This window comes from Salvelinus sp. IW2-2015, linkage group LG16, assembly GCF_002910315.2.
Source record: "Salvelinus sp. IW2-2015 linkage group LG16, ASM291031v2, whole genome shotgun sequence".
Lineage (NCBI taxonomy): Eukaryota > Metazoa > Chordata > Actinopteri > Salmoniformes > Salmonidae > Salvelinus > Salvelinus sp. IW2-2015.
The window spans coordinates 29,512,251-29,518,601 of NC_036856.1; the positions used below are offsets into that span (position 1 = coordinate 29,512,251).

Here is a 6,351-nt window from a genome sequence, read left to right on the forward strand (position 1 = left end):
TTATTTATCACTGTACACAAATAATTGGATGGCTGTACAGTAGAGGTAACAGTTGCAGTTCTATCTCTCAGCCAATTACTTAAATTACAGGAGTTTGTCATCCAGGAAACCCTCATTTGAATAATTTAAAAGACCTCACATGGAAATTGACTGTGGTGGACTAGAAACATTATCTTCAACTAGATATGCTGTCTCGAAAGTGTAAAACGATTAGCAAATAAAACATTTCAGTTCCACCATTGTGTGACTAACGTTAACGTTACTATGACAGTAAAACGTAACTAACTTACAGCAACTGAAATGTGTTTAACGGGKTTTTTTCTAGTCATTATAAATGAGGCGTGAGTTTGTTAGCTGTCCACATTAAAACTAACTTTCTGTTAAAGTTCATTGGATGGCTACAGGATTCAGTAAACATTTTGCATGAAGTTCAACTAGCAATGATTTATGAATTCATAGCTAAACGTTGTGCATATATTCGATGAACAAACAGCTTATGAAAGTTGCTAACGTTAGTTAGATTGCTAGCTTAGCTTGTTGTAATACCCAAACAACTACCTATTTAGCGACATAAAAAGCCTAACTGAAATACAGTGCCCTATATATCAACATACCAAACACATGATTAGCTCCAGGCTATTTCCAAACACTTTAACGTTAGCTAGCTAGCTAGTTAGCCAAAGCAACAGCTCCTTGCTCATAAAAAAAAGTCTGAACCGTGCTTACCGTGCCTAGTCGCGTTTTCAATCCTGAGAGATAAACATTAACTTTCCATTGACCAAAGTACAACTGCACAGACTTGCGCAATTGAATTTAAACAAGTTCAATAGCCTAGTTTCGGATTTATTTTTAGGCCGAGTCTGCTAGTTAGCTAGCTGATTCCACCAGGCAACAGCTCCACGTCCAACCAACCCATCGAGCAGACTACGTGTACACAAATCGACAGCCAGCTCGTGCCAACAAAAGGGCAGCTCCAATGTTTACATCCACGGTACAGAGCATGCGTCACGTCAGTCGACCTCAAAAACCCAACTACCGAAAAATAGTACACTACTACTGCCATCTACTGTTTATTTTATTACCATACACTTAGCTATAGTGGTTTAAATAACAAACCTTCAAGTTCCTTGATCAACTCTTTGACCTCTTTATAAACTCCATCAGCTATAGCTAGGTTTTTGTCAACAGACTTTTGAAAAATGTATCAAGTTCATGTCTATTATTTCTTGTCAGCACACAACAAAATACACTATCAGAGATCATAAACTGGGTGGTTCGAGCCCTGAATGCTGATTGGCTGACAGCTGTGGTATATGAGACCATATACCACGGGTATGACAAAACATTTATTTTTTCTGCTCTAATTACGTTGGTAACCAGTTTATAATAGCAATAAGGCACCTCGGGGGTTTGTGATATATGGCCAATATAAGGGCTAAGGGCTGTATTGGCCACATACTACACCTCCTCGTGCCTGATTGCTTAAATATAGACCCATTTGATAATTCTGTTTGATACTTTTCATATCATTAAAAAGAATCTAAACAATATCATATATACAATATAAATCGAATCAAATTGTATTTGTCACATGCGCCGAATACAACAGGTGTAGACCTTAAAGTAAAATGCTTACTTACAAGCCCTTAACCAACAATGCAGTTTTAAGAAAATACCAACAAAAATATATTTCAAAAGTAAGAGATAAGAATAACAAATAGTTCAAGAGCAGCAGTAAATAACAATATCGGGGCAATATACAGGGGGTACCGGTACAGAGTCATGTGCTGGGGCACCGGTGTCTAGGTAATTGAGGTAATATGTCAATGGTGGTAGAGTTATTAAAGTGACTATGCATAGATACAGGTCCTGGATGGCAGGAAGCTTGGCCCCRGTGATGTACTGAGCCGTACGCACTACCCTCTGTAGTGCCTTGCGGTCGGACACCGAGCAGTTGCCATACCAGGCAGTGATGCAACCCGTCAAGATGCTCTCGATGGTGCAGCTGTAAAACCTTTTGAGGATCTGAAGACCCATGCCAAATCTTTTCAGTCTCCTGAGGGGGAATAGGTTTTGTCGTGCCCTCTTCACGACTGTGTTGGTGTGGTTGGTGATGTTAGTTTGTTGGTGATGTGGACACCAAGGAACTTGAAGCTCTCAACCTGCTCCACTACAGCCCCGTCGATGAGGTTGGGGGCGTGCTCGGTCCTCCTTTTCCTGTAGTCCACATTCATCTCCTTTGTCTTGATCACATTGAGGGAGAGGTTGTTGTCCATGCACCACACGGTCAGGTCTCTGACCTCCTCCCTATAGGCTGTCTCATCGTTGTCGGTGATCAGGCCTACCACTGTTGTGTCATCAGCAAATTTAATGATGGTGTTGCGTGCCTGGCCGTGCAGTCATGAGTGAACAGGGAGTACAGGAGGGGGCTGAGCACGCACTCCTGAGGTGCCTCTGTGTTGAGGATCAGCGTGGCGGATGTGTTGTTACCTACCCTTACCACCTGGGGGGCGGCCCGTCATGAAGTCCAGGAACAAGTTGCAGAGGGAGGTGTTTAGTCCCATGGTCCTTAGTTTAGTGATGAGCTTTGAGGGCACTATGGTGTTGAACGCTGAGCTGTAGTCAATGAATAGCATTCTCACATAGGTGTTCCCTTTGTCAAGGTGTAAAAGGGCAGTGTGGAGTGCGATAGAGATCGAATCATCTATGGGTCTGTTGGTTCGGTATGCAAATTGGAGTGGGTCTAGGCTTTCTGGCGTAATGGTGTTAATGTGAGCCATGACCAGCCTTTCAAAGCATGTCATGGCTACAGACGTGAGTGCTACGGGTCGGTAATCATTTAGGCAGGTTACATTAGTGTTCTTGGGCACAGGGGGGACTATGGTGGTCTGCTTGAAGCATGTTGGTAGTATTTCAGACTCAGACAGGGAGAGGATGAAAATGTCAGTGAAAGGGCCTCCCGAGTGCTGCAGTGGTCTAAGGCACAGCATCGCAGAGCTAGCTGTGCCACTAGAGATTCTGGGTTCGAGTCCAGGCTCTGTCACAGCCGGCTGTGACCGGGAGACCCATGGGGCGGCGCACAATTGGCGCCGCCCCATGCATGTCCTTGTCCCGTGGCGCACTAGCGAATCCTGTGGCGGGCCCGGGCTAGGTGCACACTGATACGATCGCCAGGTGTACAGTGTTTCCTCTGACACATTGGTGCAGCTGGCTTCTGGGTTAAGTGTGCATTGTGTCATGAAGCAGTGCGGCTTGGTTCGGTTTCAGAGCACGCACAGCTCTCAACCTTCGCCTCTCCCRAGTCCATATGGGAGTTGCAGCGATGAGACAAGACTGTAACTACCAATTGGATACCACAAAATTGAGGAGAAAAAGGGCAAAAAAAATATATAATAAAAAATAATAAAATAATAAATAAAATGTCAGTGAAGACACCTGCCAGTTGGTCAGCACATGCTCAGAGTACATGTCCTGGTAATCCGTCTGGCCCTGCGGCCTTGTGAATGTTGACCTGTTTGAAGGTCTTACTCACATCGGCTGCGGAGAGCGTGATCACACAGTCGTCCGGAACAGCTGGTGCTCTCATGCATGTTTCGGTGTTACTTGCCTCAAAGCGAGCATAGAAGTTATTTAGCTCATCTGGTAGGCTCGTGTCACTGGGCAGCTCTCGGCTGTGCTTCCCTTTGTAGTCTGTAATAGTTTGCAAGCCCTGCCACATCCAACGATCATCGGAGCCAGTGTAGTACGATTCGATCTTAGTCCTGTATTGACACTTTGCCTGTTTGATGGTTCGTCGGAGGGCATAGTGTGATTTCTTATAAACTTCCGGGTTAGAGTCCCGCTCCTTGAAAGCGGCAGCTCTACCCTTTAGCTCAGTGCGAATGTTGCCTGTAATCCATGGCTTCTGGTTGGGGTATGTACGTACAATCACTGTGGGGATGACTTCCTTGATGCACTTATTAATAAAGCCAGCGACTGATGTGGTGTACTCCGCAATGCCATCGGAAGAACCCCAAACATATTCCAGTCTGTGCTAGCAAAGTAGTCCTGTAGTTTAGCATCTGCTTCATCTGACAACTTTTTTATAGACCGAGTCACTGGTGCTTGCTGCTTTAATTTTTGCTTGTAAGCAGGAATCAGGAGGATAGAATTATGGTCAGATTTACCAAATGGAGGGCGAGGGAGAGCTTTGTACGCTTTGTATCTCTGTGTGTGGAGTAAAGGTGGTCTATAATTTTTTTCCTTCTGGTTGCACATTTAACATGCTGACAGAAATGAGGTAAAACTGATTTAAGTTTCCCTGCATTAAAGTCCCCGGCCACTAGGAGCACCGCCTCTGGATGAGCGTTTTCCTGTTTGGTTATGCTGGTATACAGCTCATTGAGCGAGGTTTTAGTGCCAGCATCAGTCTGTGGTGGTATGTAGACAGCTATGAAAAATACAGATGAAAACTCTCTAGGTAGATAGTGTGGTCTACAGCTAATCATGAGATACTCTACCTCAGGCGAGCAAAACCTTGAGACTTCCTTAGATATCGTGCACCAGCTGTTGTTCACATATATGCATAGGCCCCAGCCCCGTGTCTTACCAGAGGTTGCTGTTCTATCCTGCCCATGGAATGTATAACCCGCCAGCTGTATGTTCTTAAATGTCGTTGTTCATCCAACATATAAACCAGCGTTAATATAATAACACCTTGTGATGTTTATTTTTGCTCTGTAAAAGAATATGTTCCTATTAGCTGTAGTCTACTAAAGTCAAGAGTAACTGCAAAGAACTGGAAGCCAATCACTACAGCACAAACTCACCTGTGGCTCATTGTTGCCTCTGACAGTAGTATCAATTCCACAGGAAGTTCTGGAATGTTGCTGTCTAGAGTGGATTACAGCAAACATGCCACACTCAGAGGGGGTGAAAGAGTAATCTCGGTTAACCCAGAAGTAAAATCGATGCAGAATCTGCCCACGGGAGATTAGTGACAGGGAGACTATTCAATGTCAGACAGAAGATGTTGAAATAAAGGTTCACTATCAGCTGTCCAGCTCAGACTAAAATAAGCACTTTTGCCTTTTTTTAAACAGGTGAGAATGAGGTTAATGGCAGAGCCGACTATCGTGATCCACATAAGAACAAAAGGTCATCAAACAAACTTTTCTGGTTTAACATGGAAATTCCAGTGCTTACAAACATATCATATTTCTTATATCAGCCACACCCTCGTCTGTCCTAAAACAAAAACACTGACGTAAGTGTTATGAGAATTTCGTTATCAATGTTCATTAACTTCAATTAATCTACTCAGTCCGTAACCCAAAGTTTGTATGGTTCTGGTTTAAATGAAACAGACAGATTTCCCAGCTTACAATAGTCAAAACGTTTATTCACGAGAGCACTCCGAAGTCCATTATACAAAAACATCCATTTTATACCTTGCTCCTTACTTACGCACATACTTTCACACAAACAGTAGATATCCTACGCACATACATACACACGAACAGAAGGTGAGTTGTATCCTTCTCCAGAGTTCTCACCCCTGTGTATCACTACCCAGCCGACAGTTCCATTCCCCCAAGTATAGAGAAACCTTGAGAAGTACTCCCTGTCCTATCATAAGTTTCTCAGAGTTCTAGCCAGGTCGAGTCAAACACAGTTTAATTGTTTTCGGTATTTTCTTAGGCACACGCATACAAGTTCAAATCTTAAGCTACGCCTTGCTCAGACAGTCGGTGTTTTTCCACTACACAGATACATTGTTTAATCTGCAACATGTTTCATAATTTTCTGCAAGCCTAACAGTTTCTCCCCTCCATGGGTGGAGACAGAACGTCCTGTAGGGAACACAGTAGTACAACTCGTCTGTCGATAGATCCTCTGATCATTTGTTTCCCACTTGCACCCTGCTTACATACTAAAAAGGAACAAAAGGTCCTTGTTCTAATTCGGACTAAAACTACACACATCATCAGATAAGRGTTTTATGATTCTAATAAATTTCATATGGTCTCAGGGTGGAATATTTATAGTCATTATCTTAACATTACCTTAAACATATAAATCATATTAATTTCTATCATATCAGTAAGACTCTTGCTTACACCATACTGTCTACTATGGAATGAAAATCAGACATAATTACAGAGAAACCCTCCCTTTGATGTCCCATGTGTCTTCTGTACAACATCATTTGGGTCTGTTGTTTTAATTAATAACATGTTCCTATAGCAATGTTTATTTTTATTCAGTAGATGTTCAGCATGCCACGGTCACAGTGTGATGTAATTTGTGTTGTAGGACACTTTGCAAATGCCTTCAATAAAAGTACTTTGAGGGTTTATTACAAACCCACAA

General features: G+C 43.0%; 1 protein-coding gene across 1 annotated transcript in view; it reads right to left on the reverse strand.

Moving 5' to 3' along the window:
- LOC111975653 (ecotropic viral integration site 5 protein homolog) overlaps positions 1–809 on the reverse strand; it is a 68,602-nt gene extending 67,793 nt beyond the window's left edge. The window contains exon 1 of the mRNA XM_024004139.2: positions 727–809. The gene's annotated coding sequence lies outside the window, so the exon portion shown is untranslated. The remainder of the gene's footprint in view (positions 1–726) is intronic.
- Positions 810–6,351: the final 5,542 nt, after the last annotated feature.